The sequence below is a fragment of the Dermacentor variabilis genome, unplaced genomic scaffold, assembly GCF_050947875.1.
Source record: "Dermacentor variabilis isolate Ectoservices unplaced genomic scaffold, ASM5094787v1 scaffold_12, whole genome shotgun sequence".
NCBI lineage: Eukaryota > Metazoa > Arthropoda > Arachnida > Ixodida > Ixodidae > Dermacentor > Dermacentor variabilis.
In genome coordinates, this window is record NW_027460280.1 from 6,382,468 (window position 1) to 6,408,482 (window position 26,015).

Consider the following 26,015-nt stretch of genomic DNA (forward strand, 5'->3'; position numbering starts at 1 on the left):
GAAGACAACGGCTGGTGGCCACGGGGTGATGCCTTGGCTCGCAGCGACCACTTGTGTATTGTTGTCACCGCCCCAAAAATCCAATAAGGACAGGCAACTGCAAAATGAACCCCACAACACGGCTCTGCGCCGAGATGATGTACCTTGGCTCTCACTTTAGACCCGCTAGGCTTCAAAAAAATAAAAAAGAAGTGCAGAAACAAAAAAAAAATACGCTGCATTTCGCTATGCCAATTTCTGAAGCAATTTCGTGCTGACAAATTCAGCAATCATGGAGGGAATCCTGCTAAATGAGAGGGGATCTTCTTGGCTTCACAAAATTAACACTAGTACCCCTAAAATTTAGGCTGGACCCTCAAACACAGAATTCAAATTAGCCTGCTCAAACCATCCGCATTGCTATGCAACTTTCCCTTCTTATATCTAACGGAGAAGTTGTACTCTTGGAGAGAGGCTCCATCGGAGCAAGCGGCCATTTTTTTGTGGCATTTGATTGAGCCACGTCAGAGGACAGTGGTCGGTCTCAAAGATGAACTTCGCTCCGTACAAGTAACACAACTTCTGGGCGGCCCAAACTAAACAAGCGCATTCCTTCTCTGAAGCGCTGTAGGCTTCCTCTCTTACATTTAGTTTACGGCTGGCATAGAGGATAGGATGCTCCTCGTTATCGTCGCCGACCTGACTAAGTACCACGCCCATACCTCTATCGCTTCCGTCGCATTGAACTATGAATTCCTTTGTGTAGTTTGGCGCGCGAGAAGCACAGGATGAGAAACCTATAGCGTTTTCAAACTTTGGAAAGCGTTCTCTTTGTCCTTATCCCAGTGTACGTTACTCGGTGCTCCTTTTCGGAGGGCGTCCGTTAATGGACTTGCCATTTGCGAGTAATTCGGAATGTACCATTGATAGTACCCCACAAGTCCCAAAAATGAACGAAGGTCTGTTTTCGTGCGCGGCTGAGAAAGTTCTCCAATCGTAGCTATTTTCAGCTCGGCCGGCCGTCTCATGCCCTAACCGACAACATGGCCCAGATAAGTAACCTGCGAACAACCAAACCTACACTTTTCCGCTTTCATCATTAAGCCGGCTTCCCTCAACCGTGAGAACACCTGTTTGAGGTGCGATACATGTTGTTCCCAGCTGTCCGAAAAAATTGCTACATCATCAAGATAGGGCAAGGCGAACTCCTGCAAGTCTTTTAGGACAATATCCATTCACTTAGAGAAGCTAAACGGTGCATTCTTCAGCCCGAAGCAGAGTGCCAGAGGGCGAAAAGTGCCTACAGGTGAGATGAATGCGGCATAGCGGCTGGCACTTTCTGAAAGGGGAACTTGCCAGTACCCCCGCACGAGATCTATCGTTGAAATGTATTTAGCAGCGCTAACTCTTTCAATTTGTTCCTCAATGTTGGGTATCGGGTACAGCTGATCCCTAGTGATGGCATTTAACTTCCTGTAGTCAACACATGGACGAGGGTCCTTGTTAGGGGTTTCTACCAGTATTAGCGGTGATGTGTAGTCACTCTCAGCGGGCTCAATAACTCCCAATTCTAGCATGCGCTGTATCTCTGCCTCCATAATCTCTCTCTGTCTTGGAGACACCGGGTAAGGCTTTGATCTTACTGGTTCGGTTGACATCAGCTCAATTTTATGTGTTATAAGTTCGGTTCTACCCGGCCTATCGCTGAATCTGTCGAGTTATTCCCCTAACACCTCTTTTAGCTCATCTAGCTGCTCGGATCTTAGAGCGTGCGAGCTTACCAAGTTTTCTACTACTTCTTCTAGGCCGATTTCAGATTTGGAGGTCGCTCTATACTCCTTAAACTTGGTACTGGTGCCATCCTGCTCTTTGATGGTATAGTTAACGACTCCGCTCCGCTCTACATACGGCTTCATCAAATTGCAGTGATACATCTTGACTTCCTTCCTGCGACCGGGCATTTTCAGAGCATAGTTAGTATCTGAAAGTTTGTGCAACACTTTAATGGGCCCGTCCCAGTGAACTTAAAGCTTGTTCTTTCTTGAAGGTTTGAGGATCATTACCTGGTCTCCGGCGTTAAAACGTTCGAAGCCTCGCATTCTTGTCATAATAGAATTTGGCGTTCTTTTGAGCTACTCCCATGTTCTTTCTGACTAGTTCTTGGGTTACGCTTAGCCATTCCAGCAAATTTAGCACGTATTCAACCACTGTTGGACTCTCCCCTCATTCTTCCCACATCTCTCTTAACATTCTCAGTGGAGAACGGAGTGTCCTCCCATACACTAGTTCTGCTGGCGAGAACCCTGTTGCTTCATGTGAAACCGTTCGCAAAGCAAACAAAGTTGCCGGCAGACAGTTCTCCCAGTCCTCCTTGTGCTCGTAACAGAGCGCACGCAAAACTCGCTTAAGCACCGAATGCCACCTCTCTACTCTGTTTGACTGAGGGTGATAGACAGAACTGTGTATTATCTTTACCCCACACTTCTGCAAGAATGTGGAAGTCAGTGCGCTCGTGAATACTGACCCTTGATCTGCCTGAATTTCGTCTGGAAACCCAACTCGTGCAAACACTGTCAAAAGCACGCCTACTACTTCGGTGAAGCTGAGCTCTTTCAGAGGGATTGCTTCTGGAAGCTTTGTAGCCGGACACAGCATGGTAAACAAGTACCTGTAGCCCGATTTTGTTTTTGGAAGGGGTCCTACCGTGTCTATTACAAGTCGTCTAAAAGGCTCTGTTATTAAGGGCACTATCTTCAGGGGAGCTTTCCATGTCTCTCCTGGTTTACCAGAACGCTGGCAGGCGTCGCATGATCTTACAAAGTTTTCTACCTCTTTGAAACAGCCAGGCCAGTGGTATTCCATAAGCAATCTTTCCTTTGATTTGTTTATGCCTAGGTGGCCGGACCACCCATTTCCATGACAGAGACTCAAAAGGTCCTCCCTATACTTAGTAGGTACGACTAACTGATCTAAAATCCTACCCTTTTGATCTCTGTAGTGCCGATACAACAGTCCTCCTCTCTCATGTATCATCACGTTGCGCCTAGCAATGCCTTCTTTAGCTGTGTCATGTAATTTAGCTAAGCTCTCATCATTCTTTTGCTCGGCTGCCAATGACTCCCTATCCACACGTAAGAGCTGATCAAAGTTCTTTGAGGCCGGTGATAATAACGACCCTGTCTCACTTGTGAGTGCGTCAGCTTGCTCTTCCCGCAGGCTTGAACTTTGACACTCCAGTGCTACGCTCTCATTGAACTGGTCAGCTGGCAGGCTTTCCTCAACTCTTTTTTTCATCACTCGAGCCTAGCTCGGATTCGGTTATTGCAGTTATCTCCTTTGCTACTTCCGCTGGAGCAGCTTGTGCATTTTCAGCCGAAAGCGACGCGATTTTACGAGCTTGGCCTCGCGTCAATGCCTGTACGACGCCCTCTCCCAGTTTAAGCCCCTTTTCACGCAGTAACTGATTTGAACGATCCGAAAAAATTTAAGGGTACTGTAGTGACAAAAATTTGGAAACTGCAGCCTCAGTCTCTAGCTCCCCGAATGGTCCACTGATTTTCACTTTGGCCATGGGCAGACACACGCTGTGTTCTTCTACAACCTGTTTGATCCATGCTACTTCTCCGGTGAAGTCATCTACTGTCACGTAAGACATCGTGGCGGCATTGTCTCTTAGCACTCGGCATGGTTTGCCATTAACTTGCAGGTCATGAAGATATGGACTTGAAAGTTCCATATTCTCGTCTTTTTCCTCTACATAGGAGAAAACTACGCTAGGCTTCCCGCAGTTTACAGCTATATGTCCCAGTTTCTGGAATTTGTAACAGCGAATTGGTCTAAAAGATTCGAATGTGCTTTTCTGTTCTTTTTGTGCGGTTTCTTCCTCCACGTCTACAGGCTCCGATCGCCTAGTCTGCGAACCCTTTTTGAACGGAAAGGGTTTCCGCGGTCCATTTCGATCATCCCAGTTTCCGTCCTCAGCGTTCAACTTTCTACGCGTTGCGTACTCTTCGGCTAATTCAGCCGCCCTTTCCACAGTGTTTACATTCCCTCTGTGTGTGGGGCTGCTGAGCACGAGGTCGCGGGATCGAATCCCGGCCACAGCGGCCACATTTCGATGGGGGCGAAATGCGAAAACACCCGTGTGCTTAGATTTAGGTGCACGTTAAAGAACCCCAGGTGGTCAAAATTTCCGGAGTCCTCCACTACGGCGTGCCTCATAATCAGAAAGTGGTTTTGGCACGTAAAACCCCAAATATTATTACATTCCCTCTGTCTTGCACTCACAGTTTCACAGCTTGGGGGATGGTTTTATAAAACTGCTCTAGACACATGCATTCAATGATCATGTCTCTGCTGTCGTATGCTTCCGCGCTTTTCAGCCACTCGACTAGGGTGGCCTTTAAGCTATATGCAAACTCCGGATATCCCTTGCTATCTTTCTTGCCTGTGCTCCTAAACCTTTGCCGAAAAGCTTCGGCTTGAAGGCGGTATTTCTTCAGGAGACTAGCCCTAACTTTTGCATAATCATATGCATCCTGTGCACTAAATCTGGCGAGTACTTCTGCCGCCTCACACGGCAACATAGACAGCAACCGCTGTGGCCATGTACTCGGGCCGAAGTTCATCTTTTCGCAAGTCCTTTCAAAATTGCTTATGAACAAGCCTATGTCGGTCCCGACATCAAATGGCTTTAATAGCCTGTCCATGCGGTACGATTCTGCCTCACTTGATCGTCCCAGAGCGCCTTCACTTCCTTGAGACAACTCCAAACGTTCGCTTTCAAGTTCAAGTTTGATTTTTCCTAACTCGCAATCTTTATCGCGTTCCTCTCTCTCTCTTTCCCGTTCTTCTCTTTCTCTTTCCCGTTTCTCTCTCTTTTTGAGAAGTTCTAATCCCATTTCAATTTCTTCCTCACTGGCCTGATTGGAAATTAGCTCTAATAATTCAGATTTTAGCATTTCCTTGCGTACATCTAGGCCCAGTTCCTCACCAACAATCAACTCGTCTCTCAGCAGTGTCCTTAACTCCATGATTGCTGCTTTACTGCCTTGATCCTGCTCTCTAAATCTAGCTAGGAAAACACAACCTAGCTAACACTCAACAATCTAACTTCCCTACTGTTCTAAACAGAACAACCACAAAATGAAGCCTAGAGAGTCAAAGCAAAAACCAAGCACTCACCGCAGTCACAGCACCACGTCGCAAAGTCCACCTCACCGCTGTGAGCCAGTTGTTATGATTGGGGGTTCAATCCCATCGCTTGTGATCCGTTGTCAAGATTGGAGTCGGGCATGAATTAGAAGGTAGCTGGCTTGTGCCGTCCAACTTATCCACGCTGAGGACGTTGATGAAGGGAAGGACAGCTTCTCATCGAGAACGAGGAATATGGGTTTATTTACAGTATTTATATAAGTCTAACATGACTGTTTGAGAAAGTACTTCAGTCTAACATGACTGCTTGAGAGAGAGTGACCTGAGCAGCCGCACAACAGCGGTTTTTAAACACTCGGTCCTCTCCCGATACAAGGTGATGCGAACGTTCGTTTAGTCATCGCAAACTAGCCGCCTCTCCGCGGCATGGTTTACACGCACACACACGCATACACACAGGTGTTTACGGTCCGAAACCGACACCACACGAATTTCATAGAACTTGGAGCTGTTCCGGGTAGCGCGTTGTCTTGCGTCTTGGTCGGTGCGTGGGAAGGAGCGCAAAATGGCGTTCCCGCGGCAACTCGCGCAACCGTAGCAGATCAGGTCCGCGTTGGGGAGTTTGGTAACAATAGTTGGCCCGCCGAACTCATTCCGTCACAACGGCAATGAGGCTAGAGGTTGGCGGCAGTTTCAGCACAAAGCCTGCTTCATCGAACGCATCCTAGCTGAACCGACGGAGAGTGGAGGATGCGCGTACTGATATCGACACAAAGTCGACTTCGCCACGCCGTGGCTAGAGGTTGGCGGCGATGCTCCCGAGATGTTGCTTCCACAGTCGCAACTGGTTGGCAAAACTTGCACTGCAGCTGGCCATTCTTAACAAGCCACACTGGGGCGGCTGTTCCGTAGCAATATTCAACCTGACCACAAAAATTGGGAAAAGCTTCTACCATTTGTCATTCTCGCCTACAACATGGCTGTTCTGCACAACCCATCACCGGTCAACCCTTCTACATCGTCTAGCGAAGAATTCGCTTCTCGACTCGCTCAGTGTCGCCAGCGTGCCCGCGTAAACACAATGGCCAGACAACAATACCGGAATATTGTTTGACACATTCCATCATGTTGTGTCCTTCCGACTTGGAGATGAGGTACTCCTATTGACGCCTCTTCGCACTCCTGGTTTGTGTGACAAGTTCCAACCGTGATTCATCGGGCCATACATAGTCATGGAGCAGACATCACCCGTCAATTATTGCACGACTCCTGTTGTCACCGCAACATACCGCCGTTGTCACAGCACCGAGGTCTTTCACGTCTCCCGCATGAAACCTCTCACGTGGTGTAGTTCTTCGCCTTGACCTGTGGTCAGGATGGCAGCTGCCATGTGGGGGGGAAGTTAGTGTGGGCGTTTATTATGCTCGTCTTGATCTGTATATTATGATCATCATCCTACGTTGATCGATCCTTATCTTCAGTTCCCTGTGTGATCATCATCGGATGTATGCCTTTGCTGGTTCGACGCCAAGTACTCGGGCCAAATAAACGTTGCTCCAACAGAGACGTCATACCAGTGACATTTTTTGTTAACGACAAGACTGACAAATTTGGAAATGTGTTAGTGACTTTAAATATTGGAAAGTTATTCCAAGAACGGCTTCATAGAACCCATTCTTATTTTAAAAGCTTCGCATTATCTGTAAGGTGTGCTGAGATTTGCGACCATGATGAGTCAGCTGCGATCTTTACTCACGATGGTCATATTATACTTTAATTGTGCTGAAGGAAACAGACTTCACATTGCTCTGACAAGATTAGTTTTTAGTCTTTAGAAAGCTAATTGCAATGGGTGCAACGCTAATTCATGGACTTTTAGCAAATTAATACTGCACAACGGCAATGCAGTAATTTAAGTGTGCAATGGCCACGTAATTGTCATCACTGTATTAACCTGACCAAGAACATGTTGCACAATGTAGTTCTCCTTCCATGAGTGCTGAACACTAAAACATTTGCAGGCGTAACCTGTGCCAAGCGAGTTTGAGCTAATGAAATTGGCTTACTTGTGTTTTTCTAAGCCGTGCTAGATTTTCCCTTTTACAATTTGAAGATGAACATAGAATTTTGATTGTCGTCATCCACTGTTTTGTATAGTAAAGTAGCCCTCGGCAACCTCCTATTAAATTACCTGTTTAAGAATCATCAAGCTGCCAGTTATGATCCCATTAAAACTGAGACCACTAAGTAGGTGTCAGGTATTATTTAGAAACCTTTGTAGCTCATATTATTAATTGCATGCTGGAGTGTTCTCGGATGATCTTAGATGGCTAGGATATATCCAGTGATAGAAGTGGGTGGTGATACAAAAGGTTAGTAACTACGGGCCAGTTTATATACCTCCCATGTTATCCAAAGTATTTGAGACTATTATCAGAGATTGTTTAACATGTTCTATTGAGAAGCATAAAATTTTGCTTGAATCGTGAGTTGGGTTCTGGAAAAATGTCTACTGAGTAGGCACTGCTTAAAATGAAGCACGAGAATTGGTTTGCTTGTAGACCTTCACATGGTTTCCATCGATCATGACATACTACTATCCTCACGATTATGGTATACGAGGAATTGCACTTGATCTGATGAACTATCTAGCAGACAGATAAGCTTTCTTTCTTTTTCGTTAGTGGTGTGTCACAGAGGCCCAAAATGAGGTGTACCCCAAGAGTCAATGCTTCAGCCAATATTGTTCAATTTGTACATTAATGATCAATCTAATTTACCAAATTGCCAGTTTGATTAGCGTATTTGCACGATTCTACCGTGCCACAAATTGTAACGCACAGTTATACACAGCCCAAATATCCAAAAGATACAAAAGATACCAGGCACATGAAGTAACGAAACTTGAATCGACGCAAACCTTGTCGAAACAATATTATGGAACATAAAAACGCACACAGATATGCACACAGCTGAATCTTAGCAGCTAGTGGCTATTGGAGTCTGACAACAGCTCCTTTTCGCTGTCTACCGACCGCAGAAAGTCGTCTTCAGTCCTTTTTAATGCATTAGAAATGTCACACTTATGGAGGCAACCATTGTCTGCGGGTTTGCATTTCACCCACCATGGAGTCGCTTTCTTCATGGGACCCATTCGATGGCTGTGTGGCTAGCTACCTTGCATGGAGCTTTTTTTTTTTTTTTCCGTTTTTGAGCTTGAGTAGGATCAATTAAGATTGTAATGTGCATGCAAATTTGAACGCACTTTTATTTTAAAAAGTGCATGTTAGAATCGTGCAAATACGGTATTATGCTGATGATAGCATTTTTTTTTTCACTGCCAAAACACTTGCATTTGCAACAATTAGCTAATGAGTATTTAAATGTATTTTCAATATGGCTGCATAAAAACAAGTTACAATTAAGCATAAATAAAATAATGTTTTGTGTCAGTCAATTAGCAGTTCAATGAAAACTTAACGATACTTTTTAATGGCACTGTGACAGAGGAGGTCGAGGTATAGATTTTTTTACAAGTCTGGTTTCAGAAAGGCATGTCTTGGAATACAAATGTTGAAAAATTAACATCAGAACTAGGTTGAGCTGTCAGTTGTCTTTTTAACCTTGGTGAGTTGTTACCTCCGAGGTTAAAGATGACGTGTTATGTGCTATTTTATTCCAGGTTTTCATACTGCTTCTTAGTATGGGGCTCAACAAGCAACCAAAATTCATGTGAAATAACTGTATTGCAGAAACTGGTTCTGCAAACTTTGAAAACCATCATGTACGACCACAGGACTTGTGCGCCCATGAACTGTTTCTTAATTCTGAAATACTTTAAGTAACTCAGGCATATACTTTCAAAGTAATACAGCATGTTACATTTCTTTGGGAACTTCTATTTTCTTTTCTTTTTCTTTGTTTCCAATACCACTGTGCGTGTGAATGCACTGTTGCGTCTATATTTGTAAAATATGTAATTACTCTTTGAATAGTATGTGTTGCAATTACTGTTCTGAATACTATGTGTTAGATTACATTTCCATTATGTGCCTGAATGCACTGTTTGGTCTATATATAATCTATGTTGTATATAAATACTGTCATTTAGATTACTCTTCTGTATAGACTGTATGGTTAGTGACTATTTACAATTTCACTGTATGAAATTGCATTGTACTTAGGTGCACTTTCTCTGCTAGTAATGCTGACTGGGGAGTTTGGTAACAATAGTTGGCCCGCCGAACTCATTCCGTCACAACGGCAATGAGGCTAGAGGTTGGCGGCAGTTTCAGCACAAAGCCTGCTGGAGCAAGAGCCCTTGTCAGGCTTTGTGCCCTCAGATTTTGTTATGCTTTCTTTTGTATTGAAAAAAGAAAACTTCAATCAATCAATCAAAAGCATTTTATGGAGTCTTAAAGAAAAGAGAATGATGGAAGAAGTCAGAAAAGCACTTAATTGGAGCCTTGAGGGGGAGCAAATGATGGCAGTCATGAAAGTACTTGAGGGGGAGAGAATGATGCAAGTCTCAAAGGAACTTGTTGGAGTCTTGAAGGGGAGAGAAGGATTAATTTTTTCCACCCCAAACAAACATGACCGTGCAAGGGTGCACAGTGAATTACGCTAACCGGTATGAGCAGTGTTCCACTGGAGTGGTATATCGAATTCCACTGAGCTGCGGTAAAACCTATGTCAGGCTAACTGGTTGCATGCTCACTCATTCAGTTGCCAACACAGTGAGCAGTTTAAAGGGGCCCTGAACCACCCCTTGGGCTTGATGAAATAACATAGGCCACAGGTAGCATATGCTGCTGTGAACATTTCAGTGAAGTTTTGCTGTCGTATGCGGTGCATGGAGCTCACAAGTGGATCGCGAAGTGACCTTTCTATCAATCGCTCTCTTTTCAACAGAAAGTCCTGTCCTCACTCGCTTCTGGATGCTTTATTTCGTCATTCCCTTAGATGGCTGCTGTTAGCCAGTAGCTGACATCAAGCTGCAGTCGGCTACATGGCGTAGATACTGCGGCCGCCATGGGTTGCTGCCACGAGTCCACAGGCTAAGCACAGTGCGGCTTGCCAAGTACAGCCATGTTTTGCTTATGTTTAGCATGTCGTAGGCACCAAAGGCAGAAGTCGTGGCGTCCAAAATTAAATTCGAACTGTGTGCCACGGTGACATTTAGAAGGCAAAGTGTTTCGGGCACGCCCCACTGGGCCATAGCCTTCGCAGTGCAAGGCATTGCAACGCATTGCAACGTATGGATGTTCAGAGTGTTTTGTACAAGAAATGTATCATTGGGGGGCAATTTATCATCAGTCCACTACAGTCAACTTATTTCGTTACCGAACAATCAGCCCAAATTGCTTACAGCGAAGCGCCGCCAACCGCCCATCCACACTAATCCGGAGACGGTGCTACTACCTATAGCCCGATATCGCGGCCAGTATTGCTGGTTGCATTCAAAGATTCATTGCATTTCAGAGCTCTTGTTTGGGGCATCCTTGAGCCAGATGAGAAGGTGTGCATGAACACTGCCTCGTAAGCTTTCGCCGTGTACAGGTTCCAGCTGGGCACGTTGGATCTGCTGCATTTTATTTTTAAAAGGACTCTGTTTTTCAACGAAAATGAGGAGAATCTGTACCTAAATACCTTTGGGACAAAGTCTGTCTTCTCACACGAAATTGACAAGGCCTCTTTGCTCCGGGTCTGCTCGCTGATGTTCAGCGAAGTTGTCGGCACCTATTGTTTCTAGGAAAGAGTCGTCATCCTGTTCATCTTGCAGTAGTGGGTCAATAGGAGCGCAGGAGATGCAGTCGGCATCTGTTTTTGTTCGGACTTGTACATCCCGGTGATGTTGGAGGCTCCATTGTGCTAGGCTTCCTGAAGGGTTCTTTAAATTGGTGAACCGATACAGAGTGTGATGGTTGCGTACAACTTTGAACGGCCTGCTATATAGGTAAGGGCTAAATTTCGTGGTGTCGCAAATTATGGCAAAGCATTCCTTTCCCATTGTTGAATAATTGGCTTCAGCTTTTGACAGCGACCGGCCAGTGTAAAATATGATCCTTTTAACCCTTTGAGGTCCCCGCAAAGGCGTCTGCGTCAGCAGGCGTTTGGTGTGTTGCGACACCACGTACCCGAGCACACGAGGGTTGTACCCTACCGCGTGTAGCCGTGCGCGGCTTAGCCGTGTCCGGGGAAAGGGGGATCCTGGAGGTTGAGCCGATGCCGGGTGTTCGGACCTTTAAGGCCCCCCGGCGGAGGCAACACACCTCTTTGGCCTCTGCTTCACGTAGACGGCACCCCCGGACTGACCCACCCGGGGGAAATCGGTAGTTGCCTTTTCCTGTCTCTCTCTCCCTACAACCTTCGTCTTTCCTTGACTTTCCACCTTTCCTGTCTACTGCTGGCTTCCCTTTACTTCCAATTTTTCCAGGCAGCAAGGGTTAACCTTGTGTAGATAGCCAACCTGGGTTATTTCATATTTGGTTATAGTGGTAATGTACAGCTGGCGTTTGCAGGCCGTGTTTCACAGGGCTTGCAGCGTCCCCTTGTAGGATTCCACGGTGGGTGGCTGGCATTACTGCCGAAATCTCACATATCTTTATGGCTAGCTCCTTCCCCCCACTCCCTGATCGCCCTCAGAAAAGAGGGCGCACCGATGAACTATTCCAATTTTTTGGTTGGCAAAAAGAATCTTTCCCTCGTTTCCACGTCATCCATTCTGAAAAACCAGCTAAACTAGTGCGAACGATTTCACCATTCCTTGTATCGAAGTCCCTTTCCGAAGTTTTTGGCCCAGGTTACTATAAGGCGTCGAGGATGGCTAGCGGTGACCTCCTCTTGGAGCTCCGCAATCAGAAACAATTTGAGAAACTGCCTAAACTAGTATCATTTGGGGAGACCCAAATAGTAGTAACCCCGCACCGTGCGATGAATACCACCCGCGGCGTACGATGATTTGCTGGAGCTCACTGAGGCTGAACTCTTGGAGGGCTTCAGTGAACAGAATGCTATAAATGTCAAAAGAATCAACATGAGGCGAGATGGTAAAGAAATTGCGACCAAACACCTAATACTCACCTTCAATTCAAGTGTCCTGCCCGAGTCAATCGAGGCCGGGTACATCAAGCTCCGTGTAAGACCGTATGTGCCAAATCCCCTGAGATGTTTCAAATGCCAACGTTTTGGCCACAGCTCGCAGAGCTGCCGGGGCCACCAAACATGTGCGAAATGCAGTGCCCTTGAACACGCCACTGAAGCTTGTAAGAACTCTCTCCACTGTGTAAACTGTGACGGGGATCACGCTGCGTACTCGCGGTCGTGCCCCTCCTGGAAGAAGGAAAAAGAAATTGTAACGATAAAAGGAAAAGAGAATATATCGTTCAAAGAGGCACGAAGGCGGGTAGCATACCTGCCAAAGAAAAGCTTTGCCGAAGTGGCGCGTCAGGGGGCAGCGTCACAACGGCCTCCAGCGGCTGTCCGACCCACAAGCAGTGAGTCGGCAGTTACGCCATCTGCCCCCACGGTAGTCGCAGCTAGCGCTGCTCCACCAAGCGAGCAGAAGGGACCATCAACCACGAAAGTGGGCGCAACCGAGACTGCCCTAACCTCCCTGGCCTCTTCCAGCGCTGGCAACAGCCGGCGCAGCCAAATCCCTCAGGGAGCCCCATCGACCTCCAGGCTGGTGGGTGCAGGGGTCTTGCCAGCGTCCCCTTGTAGGATTCCACGGTACTCTCTCGGGAAACCAAGGAACCAAGGCGGTACTCTCTCGGGAAACTTCTCGCTCGCAAGAGCATGTGTCCGGCGCCTCATAAGAGGCAATGGACACTACACCTATACTCAAGGCACACCAAGCTCCTAAGGAGCAGCGAGGCTCCCTCGAAAGCTTCAAAAAGGGCAAAACCCGGGTTACAGGGCCTCAAAAGAGCTCTGTAATCTAATCTTTGAAATCTCTGTAATTAATACTTCTGTTTCCGTATACACAGCACCTATTTACTTCCAATATGGATACACAAATAATTCAATGGAACGTCAGAGGTCTTCTTAGGAACCTTGATGACGTGCAAGAGCTTATCCAAAAACACAATCCAAAAGTGCTGTGTCTACAGGAAACACACCTAAAACCACAACACACAAACTTTCTCCGACCGTATGTCAAGTTTTGTATAGGTCGCGATGATGCTGTCGTATCATCAGGTGGTGTTGGCATTTTTATTCATAAAATTATTTCATGTCAGCGTTTACATCTACAAAACGCCCCTTGAAGCAGTGGCGGTTCGAGTTGTTCTTCTAAATAAACTTGTCACCATTTGCTCGCTTTACGTACCCCCACACTACAAATTAAACGAACATGAATTTCAGTCATTTATAGACGAATTGCCAGAACCTTATGTTGTTGTTGGCAATTTCAATGCACACAGCTGCCTGTGGGGCTACTCTCGTATAGACGTGCGAGGTCGTCTAGTTGAACAGTTCCTTTTTTCTTCAGGTGCGTGTTTGCTGAATAAGAAGGAACCCACACATTACTCTCTAGCAAACAGAACCTTTCCTTCAATAGAAATTAGTATAGTTTCCCCGTCTATACTGCCCAAACTCGAATGGGAAGTTGCGAACAATCCTTACGGGAGCGACCACTTCCCCATACCGATAAGAACATCTAAAGAAAACGAATACTCTCCACAAGCTCCTAGGTGGAAGATAGACACAGCCGACTGGGAGAAATTTTGAACTCTCACTAGCATCTCATGGGCTGACATGTCTTCTTTAGAAATAGATGCCGCATCAAAATGCATATCCTAAGTTAATGGTTTGGCATGCAAACGACGTGTACCGTGGTGGAACAGCGAATGTAGGATCGCCCGTAAGAATCGGAACAAGGCGGGGGGGTTGCTACGCGCTTCTCCCACTGCAGAAAATCTTATCAACTTTAAAAAAGTAAAGTCCCAAGGTAGGCAAACCTGCCGACAGGCCAGAAGAGAAAGTTGGTACAAGTTTTTATCGAGTATTAACTCGTTCAGAGACGAGGCCAAAGCCTGGAACAGGGTTAATAGGATTAGAGGGCGGCAAACATATTCACTCCCTCTGGTAAACACACAGGGCGATACACTGCAAGACCAGGCAGAGTCACTTGGGGAGTATTTTGAGAGCGTGTCAAGTTCAACAAACTATTCACAATCCTTTCTCAAATACAAACAAATGGAAGAATGTAAGCCTTTCATCAGAAAATGTCGTCAGAATGAACCATACAACCGTCCTTTTAGTATTGCAGAGTTTAGAGCGGCCTTGAGCGCATGCAAGAGCTCTGCACCAGAATCTGACAGAATAATGTATGAAATGATCAAAAACCTACACAATGACACGCAAGTTGCACTACTCGCACTTTTTAACACTATTTGGGCTGTGGGATACCTTCCAACCGCATGGAAACAAGCCATTGTGGTCCCTGTTTTGAAACAAGGCAAAGACCCTTCCTCAGTGGAAAGTTACCGCCCGATAGCCCTCACAAGTTGCCTTTGTAAGGTATTTGAAAAAATGATTAATCGCAGACTCATACATTTCCTTGTACTGAACAACATGCTTGATCCCTATCAGTGTGGTTTCAGAGAAGGGCGCTCCACAACTGACCATCTTGTACGCATCGAAGGAAACATCCGTGACGCATTTGTACACAGTTTTTCTTATCCATATTCCTCGATATGAAGAAGGCATACGACACAACGTGGCGCTACGGAATCTTGAGAGACTTGTCAGAAATGGGCATTCATGGTAATATGCTAAACCTAATAGAAAGCTATTTGTCCAATCGTACATTCTGTGTAAAAGTCTACAATGTACTGTCATGTCCTTTTACACAAGAAACTGGTGTACCCCAAGGAGGCGTGCTTAGCTGCACTCCCTTTATAGTGAAGATGAACACGCTTCGTGCTTCATTACCACCGGCAATTTTTTACTCTATCTATGTGGACGACATTCAAATAGCTTTTAAATCCTGTAACCTCGCAGTGTGCGAGAGACAGGTACAGCATGGTTTGAACAAAGTATCAAAATGGGCAGAGGAAAACGGATTTAAAATCAATCCTAACAAAAGTTCTTGTGTTCTTTTTACACGAAAGAGAGGGCTGGTCCCGGATCCTTGCTTAGAACTGTGTGGACAACAAATTCCTATCAACAAAGAGCACAAATTCCTAGGTATCATACTTGACGATAGGCTCACTTTCATTCCACACATCAAATATCTGAAAGAAAAATGTCTAAAAACAATGAACTTAATGAAACTTCTATCTAAGACTACGTGGGGTAGTGACAGAAAGTGTCTAATGAATCTCAACAAGAGCCTAATACGGTCACGATTGGATTATGGGGCCGCAGTGTAAAACTCTGCCGCCCTGAGCGCGCTAAGGATGCTGGATCCTATCCATCATCTAGGTATCCGCCTAGCCACTGGCGCTTTCAGAACAAGCCCGATGGAAAGCTTATATGCCGAATCGAATGAGTGGCCGCTCCACTTGCAGAGATCATACATCTGCTTTACATAGTTCCTTAAAGTGCACTCCAATCCTGAACACCCATGTTTTAATACTGTTACCGATATGACGAGTGCTACACTTTTCCGCAATCGTCCGTCTATAAGACTGCCTTTCTCGCTGCGTGTGAAGGAGCTTAGCGATGAAATGCATGTCCCACTCCTCGAGCTTCCCCTAATGCACCTAACCAAGCTCTTACCCCCTTGGGAGTGGCAGGTGATAGAATGTGACGTATCCTTTCTAAAAGTCACAAAATGTGACTTTTACACAAATACGCTCCAGAGGTCGAAATAAGAATTCATTTCCTACAACTTCAGTACAAGCACTCATGCGCAGAGTTCTACACAGACACTTCCAAGTCACATGCAGGAGTGTCCTATGCAGCCGTCGGTCCATCCTTCTCGGAATCCGATGTACTACATCCAGAAACAAGCATCTGTATGGCAGAGGCCTATGCATTATGGTCTGCTGTAAAGCATATAAAAAAATCAAAACTCCAAAAAGCCGTAATATATACAGACTCCCTAAGTGTGGTGAAGGCCTTAATGTCACCCTGCAAACAGAAAAATCCTGTACTTACTGAGGTCTATTCCGGCCTGTGCAAAGCTTATCTATCTAGTCAGCATATCATCATATGCTGGGTACCTGGCCACAGGGGAATCGAAGGTAACATTCTGGCAGACCAGATGGCTACGTCAATTGCACCCCCTGCTGTTAATAATACTGCTTTGGTGCCTCTCACAGATCTGAAACCTTACATACGAAAAAAACTGCGAAACCACTGGCAACGCATGTGTGACGCAGAAATAAATAATAAACTGCACATTATAAAGCCACAGTTAGGTTTTTGGCCCTCCCCAACAAAATCTCGGCGAACAGATGTCCTATTCTGTCGCCTCAGATTAGGACACACATTTGGGACCCATCATTTTCTACTTACTGGAAGTGAACCTCCAAGCTGTGGTAGATGCGGTGAGAGGCTGACCGTCCTCCATGTCCTCTTGGAGTGTCGGAAAGCCGAACCTGAAAGAAACATTTTCCGCATGTAGGTATACCGTTATTACATCCCTCTACACCCAGTTATGTTTCTTTATAAGGAACCGCTTTTTAACACCAAGGCAGTCCTCGAATTCTTAAAGGATGTAGTTCTACACGTTATAAGCCCATTAAATTCGTAGAGCATCCTCGCTCCAGAGGATGCTGCTGCGATAATTGTTTTGAATAGCACATGCCTCCAGGCCTTTGTGTCTCAAGGGCTCAAAGGACGCAGTAGTGCTCTAGGATATCTTATATAACCTGATGTATTTTTAGACATCGTATCATTCTTTTTAAATGCGTCTTAATGTTCATAGTACACGTCATAAGTCATTTCCATAATCTTATATACAGATTTTATGCACTTTAGCGCGACCATTTTTAAGGCCCCTCTACAGCCACGTCACACCAACTTCATAGAACTCATGATTACACTGCAAACTCATTAACACGGACATGGCGCTCTTTGGCCATACTTGGCCCTTGCGCCATAAAACATCCAACATTCATTCATTCATAACCCTTTGAGGGTCGAATTATTTTGAAAAAAAACTTTCCCAGGTGGTCAGATTACTTTATTGCGGATATTGAATGTACAAGATGTATAAAGTCGGGAATAAATCGTTAAAAAAAATTAGGAACAGTGTTTTGGTGTCGGCATCACTCAGAACTGCAAAATGTTCAATAGTATTTCAGAGTGTGGTACTCCTTGGAAGCACGGGTCTCCGCACAGCGCCTTATCGCAGTCTGCACACCTAAAATGCATGTATGTTCTTCTCTTGGAGCGACGAGTTGTGTTGGCGCACACATGACATCTTCTCTGCTTACGGCTGCCTTGGGCAGAGGTCTGAGACACCCTCTCGCGTAAGCGCGTTGCCAGAGAGAGTGAGAATACCTCGTGAGCGGCGGTGATAAACATGCTAAGAGCAGCGCCAATCAAGATAGAAATCAACTTCCGCCGCCCCTGCGATAGTGTGCCGTCAAAGAGAAAAATCTCATTTCGCGCGCCTCCGTTGCGATCACGCGGCGATACCGAAACCGCAAAAGCGCGTTGCCGCTGAGAGCGAGAATACCTCCCGTGTGGTGGTTATGAACAAGCTAAAAGCAGCGCCAATCAAGGTAGAAATCAACTTCCACTGCCTCTGCAAGAGAGTGCCGACAAAGAGAAAAATGACGTTTCGTGCGCCTCCATTGCGATCACGCAGAGAAACCGAAACCCCAGAAGGGGTGTTGCCGCAGTCTGCGCGACACGCCGAAGCTAGAAATCAGTTCTGTTTATCTCCCCAAGAAGGTAGCACAAATTTCAAACGCTTCTTGTAAGTCCTAAGAGGTGGCAGCACCTCCCAGTGAGCACGCATCGTCATTATGGCACGAAATTTCAAACGGAGGGTCGAAACCGTACCCATACGGCCAAGACCTTGCGGGACAGAAAACCGCCGCCGTACATGTGCGGCAAAAACCTTCAAAGGGTTAAGTCCATGGTTCCTCTGTATTAGGTCAGTGTCGAGGCCTACTCTGCTTACGTCAGTGTAGATTGAGTATCAGCGTATTCGTCAAAGTGGGCGAGTACTGGTGGGGACTGCAGGCGTTGCTTTTATTTTTCAACTGCCTTGACTTGCAATGTTTTCCACTCGAACTCGACGTCTGATTTTGTGAAAAGAATCAGAGGCACGGCGATGCGAGAGAAGTTCTTGAAAAAGTGCCTAAGTTAGGCACATGGGCCATGAAACAAACCTATGCACTCACTTTTTGTTGATGGGCTGTGAAAAGGTTGCAATGGCAGCTGTTTTCTGTGGATCAGGAAGGACTCCTGACATGCTGAGGATGCGGCCCAGGAACATAAGTTCTTCGTAAGCGAAGCGGCATTTCTTTGATTTCATAGTCAGTCCAGTTGACTGATGGCCTCTAGTACTGTTGCAAGGTGCTTAAGGCAATTTTTGAAAATCTTATCTGTGTATCAAGTGCCTCGGCTTTTATATGTGACTCGTTGAAGGTTCCAGAGTAATTGCTGGTGCACACGTGCCTTCCTGAAATTACTACACATACACAAGCGTTGTGCATACAATCAGGTTACGCAAGGTTAGATGACAACAGACATGTCGGATGAAATCGCCGATAACCTTCTAGTAGGCTCCGAAGTGGAGCAATAACATTGCGCTGTTGGCAGATGAAATGCATTCACCGAGAAAAGGATGAGTAAGTATACGTGTCAATACGTTTAATAGTTTGTCCATTTATACTACAGTAAAACCTCGCTGTTACGAATCTCAAGGGGCCGCGTCAAATATTCGTATCACCTGAAATTCGCATCACCAAAAAACAAATTAAATCGGCATGTTAAAGAAGCAGAAACTCATTTTTAGAAATTTTTTCACGCTGGAAGAAGTCCCTGATGGTCATTCTGGGTTTTCTTCTGTTCCAGGTCGTCTAGCAGCTAATTCTGGAAGTTGTATGCAAACTTAACAAAACTGGCATTGCGAGAGCGTTGGATATGGGCACAGAGCGTGAGCCCCACGAGCGGCGAGACATGGGAGAGTGCCAGTTTTGGACCATTTCCACCCTGTACAGTGCCCTCAGTTGCCGCTGTGTTATCGGCTGCCTTTGGCCGGACTCCCCCCGTGCTCTGAACATAGAAACTGTATGCCTGGAGACCCGCCTCGGCATGCTCGGCTTAGTCTCCTTGCCACTTTGCTGCTGGCAGTCTCGGCCGTCCTGGCTCGCTCATTCACTGAATCGTTCGCACTCCATACTGTGCGCACAGCTGGCACTGCATTATCGACTGCCTTCTGCGGGCCTCGCCCCGCGCTGCGAACATAAAAATCGTCCTCCGGGAAACCCACCTCGGCATGCTCAGCGCAGGGTTCTCATCACTTTGCAGTCGTGGCTCGCGCGTTTGCTGGACCGTTTCTGCTCCATACTATGCGTGCAGCTGCCGCTGTGTTATAGATAGGGCTCCATGTTTTCGAAGTGTATTTTTCTTGAAATTGGAAGGGTGTTTTTTTGGAGTTTATTTCTTTTGGTGGAAACAGCATTTGTCAGAGTTTATTTCTCATAAATCCCCAATTCTCCGAAATTTGGTGTTTAATTTTGCATTATTCTCAATACTCCATAATCTTAAATGAAATATCTGAACACGAAAACATCAGAACACACGAAGCATACTTTAGTTGTCTGGAAAGTTTGAACGCACGAACACATATACACACAAGCACAAATACTTCAATACACAACATCTACGTTTGCGCATATTGCAACCTTAAAGCTTGTTGTAATAGACGCAGGCATACTTTACGAGGTTGCCGTTACTGATGGAAGGACGCTTCTTTCGATTGCTGATTCTCAGCCATGAAAATGCCCTTTGAACGTTTGTGCTAGAAACAGGGAGAGCCAGAAGACTCAGCGTGCAGCGGGAAAGCACTGGCCACTGGACAGTGTGAAGTCCCCAAATGACAGGGATTCAACAATGTTTCTGATTTCGTAGCTGTGATTGTTCGAAAAATCACTCGTGAGCTGGCTCATGTCGTCAGTTTCAGGAAACGCTAACTTAAACATTGGCGCATAGCTTTGGAACGCACAGGACATGCTTCACATTTGGATTCACAATTTGGACACTGTACCAAAACGATTCACTGGTGTGCTGGAGTGCATCGCAAAGGTTCCTCTCAACTCTCTTTCCACTTTTCAGCGACAGCAGCATAGTATCCAAGAAGGTCTGTGACAGTCATTTAGCAGTCATTCTCATCAAAGAGATCCAACAGACTTGTGACATCTGATGTGAAAACCTTAGGTGTGTCAAGCCATTGACTAAGGAGCGCGTGCAAACGAACCCCTAGTTTGGGGTATACCTGGTGTACCACGGTGTACTCTCTGCCTCAAGTTCCTTAATGATTAAGAGCATTGCACATAAATTCGTCTTAAGAAACTTCAGCTTAACTCTTTCGTTACCACGCATATTCAAATCGATCACAAGTGAACTATGCTTTAGATCGCCAATTTCAACTTATTGCAGTCGTTTTTTATCCATATAAGGTCATCCAGTAGTTAGTACAGGCACTGCACATGTCGCGATTTTTGACGGACCTTTTTGCAAACTAATGTACGTATGTTGTAGTGAAAAGAGGCGCTGCTGCCACCTTCTGCCGTGCTCAAGATAAAAGCATGCCGCTCACGATTATGCTGCACTAGCATCAAAATTTTGTTATCAAATGACTATCAGCTTGTCGCTAATTTATATTGCCGGCTTTGCCGTGCAACAATGCTGAGCGGTGATAATTAACTGAAAATGACGCCACCTGTTCACTAGTGAGCTTTGGTTTGGAGTTTGTGTCGTTTTATTCCACTAAAGTGTATTTCTGAAGGTCTGCCCCCTGTTCAATATGTAGACCCAGCTTTTGCAACCAGTTTCCAAGAGTTTCGGTAACACATCTCTCGTAAAATCCTGGCAAGGGGCGCTGCTGATGTCATTGTGTAGTTATCGAAAGTCACTCCCATGGCGTCGTGCTGCGTGACTGCGTCACGAGAAAAGCGCCCTGCTCAAAACTGTGCTGCACCCACACTTAGTAATGAGTACTTGAGTTACGATTCCAAAGGTGACAGTTAAAGCACATTCAAGCTCTGATGGCGACAATGTTTTGAGTTAGCATGGAACATCCGCAGCTGTGCACTGGCAAGTTTCCTTTACAGCCTTCAGCGGTCTCCTTCCTTGTGCACGCTTATCTGCCGATCTTTTTTCATGACCTGAGAGCTCTACTGATTATCTTCAGGGTGCATACTTAACTTGGTTATGATGTGCTGCCATCGGCAGCAAAGAAACTTCCGTTCACGCCAAGAAGGGCGTCCGTAGCACATCTCGGCCCAGCACTACAAATCAGTGCAAGACAGTTTACAACGGCGTGGAGTTTCTTTCTACTGTTCATCTCGTCAGAGGTGATAAAGACAATGTGCAAAAATGATATGCTTGGATGCATAATCTTGTAGTTGCCCAGCTACGCGGAAAGCAGTCGGTTCTGGAAGAGGTACATGACTCTAGACGAACTGGTGAAGTATGTTCCTTGGACTTCTCATCTGACCATCCTCAGAAGACACCGGAAAGGCAGAACTGCAAAATGTGCTATGAGGACCACAAAGTTGAACAAAAACCATACGTTTTGTCGGAAAATTATGGAGTGCACCAATGCTTCACAAAATCCGGGAACTGCTTCACCGCATGGCATGAGCGGTGAACGGGTCTTAGTTTCTTTTTTTGTATCTGAAGGACAACAGTGCACTGAGCATTTATTTTTTGAGACACTATTTCTGGGTTATTTATCTTTGAAATGTATATTCTGAATTTTCTTTGATATTAATACTTTTGTAGATATCATGTTTTTTATTGTTTTATCAATTGGCAGCAAAAATGGCGCTTTCTAGAATTTTTGTTTTACCTAAATTTTTTTTTTGGCAAAGCATGTTTTTGCAAAGAGAATTTCATTATGCACAACATGCTATACTGCAATGTGTGCTGGAGCATTATTTGTAGTAGTAAATTTTTTTCCGAGAACTATAAAAAGCCATTTTCTCATGGTAACGAAACACTTAATCAGCAACTCGTGCACAACTTCAGGTGATGAAACAAGAGTTTTGAGCTTCTCGCACTTCTTTTCCTTGGCATCGTCTCTTCTCAAGAAAGGCAAAATGGCACGTCAATAGTCCAGAACATCAAGGGCTTCATAAAAAGAGTACCACCTAGACGGACATAGTCTTCGGCGACTTGATGGTCATGCCCATGGTGATGTACACATGACCAAACTTAGGGCGCAGCTTCCGCGACGACTTCAACAGGGCAGGAAAGTGCACAACAAAATTGTTAACTACCTTAAATGAGCTTGTCTTAATTCCATCCTCCAGAGAGTTATTAAGTAGGTGGCACGGATCTTTCAAGTGCCTTGAAATCGGGGCTGGAGAGTTGCAAGTCCTTGTGAAACTTTTGCATGCAGGAGGCTGAATCGGAGCTCAACGCAGCTACATCAGCTAAGGCCTTTCCAACCTTGTTCCAGCATGTTCCAACATGCCAATTGATACTGCGTTACACTGCTGAACTACTTGCTAGTCTATCAAGAGAGGCCTACGTTCAGGTAGCTTGTCATCGTAGAAGGGTCAAGCACCGCCACTGCTGGACGTCCGCGGAGTTCCGCAGACTCGTCAATGGTGATGGAGCTTATTGTCGCAAGGTCTTTCACACTGACCTCACGTAGGTATTTTCGATAAGTTGATCACTACCTGGCGTCGTGCATGCCGCCGGACACTTGCTTCGAAAGAGGCTGCCAAGAGGTCCATCAGCCTCGTGCAGTGGAATCCCAGCGTGGTAGAGCGCATGGCAAAACTGGTGCGGGATGCCATCCGCGTCTTGTCTCTTGGATCGGGCCTGTGCGATTCATTCTTCCAACGAGCTTTGCTGTGACGAGTTGCCTAAGCGAAAGAAATAAGACGATGTGAACAAATTGTATTGCGATCATGTGAAGTCTGTTAAGACATCCGGCATAGACAGCCTGTGTGTACAGCCTGTGTCAGGCTATACACATACCCACCATGGTTGCTCAGTGGCTATAGTGTTGGGCTGCTGAGCACGAGGTCGCGGGATCGAATGCTGGCCACGGCGGCCGCATTTCGATGGGGGCGAAATGCGAAAACACCCGTGTACTTAGATTTAGGTGCACATTAAAGAACCCCAGGTAGTCAAAATTTCCAGAGTCCTCCACTATGGCGTGCCTCATAATCAGAAAGTGGTTTTGGCACGTAAAACCCCATAATGTAATTTTTAATTTAGGCTATACACAATTCTCAAGGCACCCTTGTTGTTGGCAATGCTAACTGGCAAATGACAAAACTTGCAAACAATGACACCTTCAGATGACGTTGACTGTTCAAATCGCTGAACTCCTTTACGTAGTCGCTCGAAAGCTTTAGTTTCCTTCCCATTTTGCTTGCCCAAAATTTCTGTTCACGCACTACAAAAATGCGTCGTGTGAGCATGCCATGCTTTCTGTGGTCGATTCAGTTTCCTGGCGCTGGAGTGCTGCCAGGGGACCATATGTCAAGATGTCTCGCGCTCCCTGGAATGACAAGCCCTTTGTTAAATGTGCGATGGGTGCGGTGTACGAGATACTGTTGATGTGAGGTAAAGTTTGTGTTGGCCAAACTGGCCAATGTGTCAATCGCCACTTAGAACATGCCCTTTATCGAAAGGCTTTTGATAAAGAACGGAACAGGGTCATAGTGACCGCTAAAATCGGAGTTTATCAGATAAATCCGAATTGTCAAAAGTTTCACCGGCGAGTGTTTATTTGATCTTTTTTCTTTTTCGGATTTATCCGAAAAGGCGAAGCCTTAGTTGTAGGCTGCCTTCTAAAGGCCTCCTCCTGCGCTGCAAACATAAAAACGGTCTGCCTGCCTTGGCGTGACTGGCACAACCTCCTCACCACTTGGTTGTTGGCGGTTGCGGCCATCGCGGCCCTCTCATTTGTATCACCCAAACCGACGTAGGGGGAGCGTTTGGGACATCCGAAATGTGGCTCATAGTATACAGCGCGCTTCAGCCGGGTAATTGTACGAATTGGTATCACCGAGGTTTCACTGTAGTAGCTGCAGTATGGAGAAGTTAGGCATGCAATGGAAAGGGAAACCAAAGATTGCCAGGAATCAATGCACAAGAGCTGCAGTGCGCTACGGACACAGGGTCAGGAGCACTTCTAGAAGTGCATTGAAACTTTTTAGTTAATGTAGAGGAGGGTGGATGCAGCCCATGTGCTGCAATATAGAAAAACAAGAATGAGGAGACAAGCTTTAATTTTGAGCTTTCCTGAATACTTTATTTATTGCTGCAGGTGTTTCAATTGAAAATGGGTTGATTTTCTAAGAACCCTTTCTCATGGAGAAAGAATAACAGGAGGTGAAACTATGGGCCGGCACCAGTGTGAGTCATGCTAATGTCACACTGGGTGTAGAGGAGGCGCACAGCTTCAGATATGCTATAGCAGACTGGCAAACAGAGGCAGCGGCACCCCTTGTGGTGCCACAAGGAACTACTTTTGCCATCCCTCGTGGTCTGAGTGCACGCGGCCTCCGACGCCTGCTGTCGTCTGCTGTTGGTCCCTTGCGCTAGGTCGTCGGATGTCGAAATAAAGCTTCATACCTGTGGGGTTTGCACTCAGGGAATAAAAAACCTAAAAACAGTTTTAGTACCATTATTTGCTTCGAGATATATATTTGGGATCACATGCTTTTTGTGCACCAATGAGAGCAAAAAATTAGCACACTTGAAAGAGCAGGTGATCTGTAATTTGTAATGAATGATAAATTTTGTAATTTTGTTTTCTGGGTGATGGGGCCAGTCAAGCTGTGACAAGCAGCTTTTTTCCCATCACACCTAACTACGTCTGTGTGTACTCTTATGTACCTGACATGTGGTTTAATAAACCTAAACTCAAATCTGCATTCGTAGCCAGGTGCGTAAGAAAACTGCAATTGGGGCTTTTCAAGTTTTTATATGTAACAAAAGGCAAGAATTTGTTGTAGTTTATTAGCATGCACCATAAAAATACCGATCAGAGTATGCAATACATAGCTACTGTGCGGGGAAACAAAATTTAATGTTCCTGCAGCACATTTGGGCACACATGGACAGACGGACCAACTGAGCAGAGCGGAGTCTGCCACTTGCTTCGAGCAGTCACAATCATCGCTTCGTAAGTTCTGCAGTTCCTCTACTGCTTCTCCACGGTGTAAGTGTTCACTAGTAAGTGTTCACTAAGTGTTCTCTAATAATCGGCAGTGGGGCACCATGCTTCGTCCCAAAGTGTAACAGCGGATATAGCTCCTACATGGAAAACATTCCGAGTTTTCAAAGCTCCAAATGACCCTCAATGCCTGCAAGAATGGACGAAAGCTATTGGAAGAGAGGATTGATAACTGACAACAAGCGACTATGTGAAAAGCATTTCCCCAGCAGAATGGTCCGCAGGCATAAATACTATGTTGAGCTTGGAAGCGCTGTCATCCTTGACCAGCAAGGTCCCTGGGGCGGTACCTTGCCTTTTTCTGGAAGTTTCACCTGACTTGTGCCCAGCAAGGAAACCATGAGTGGTCCGGAAGATCCCTAAAATTACTGGTGAACGCAGTGCCAATTGAGCAAAGGTGGACAGAACTCGTTATGAGTACTGTTACCAGCTAGTGTACTTGCATTAGGTAGCTAAAGCTACCTAATGCGAGGGCGGCGCTCTGGCATGAAGCAGCCGCAGGAGAGGCGACAAAAGCGTGCCCCATGCTTTCCACATCGCACAGATC

The 26,015-nt window shown here is 45.8% G+C and overlaps 1 protein-coding gene across 5 annotated transcripts in view; it reads left to right on the forward strand.

Annotated features, from left to right (window-relative positions):
* LOC142566373 (carboxy-terminal domain RNA polymerase II polypeptide A small phosphatase 1-like) overlaps positions 1-26,015 on the forward strand; it is a 305,196-nt gene that overhangs the window by 85,774 nt on the left and 193,407 nt on the right. The window lies entirely within an intron of this gene.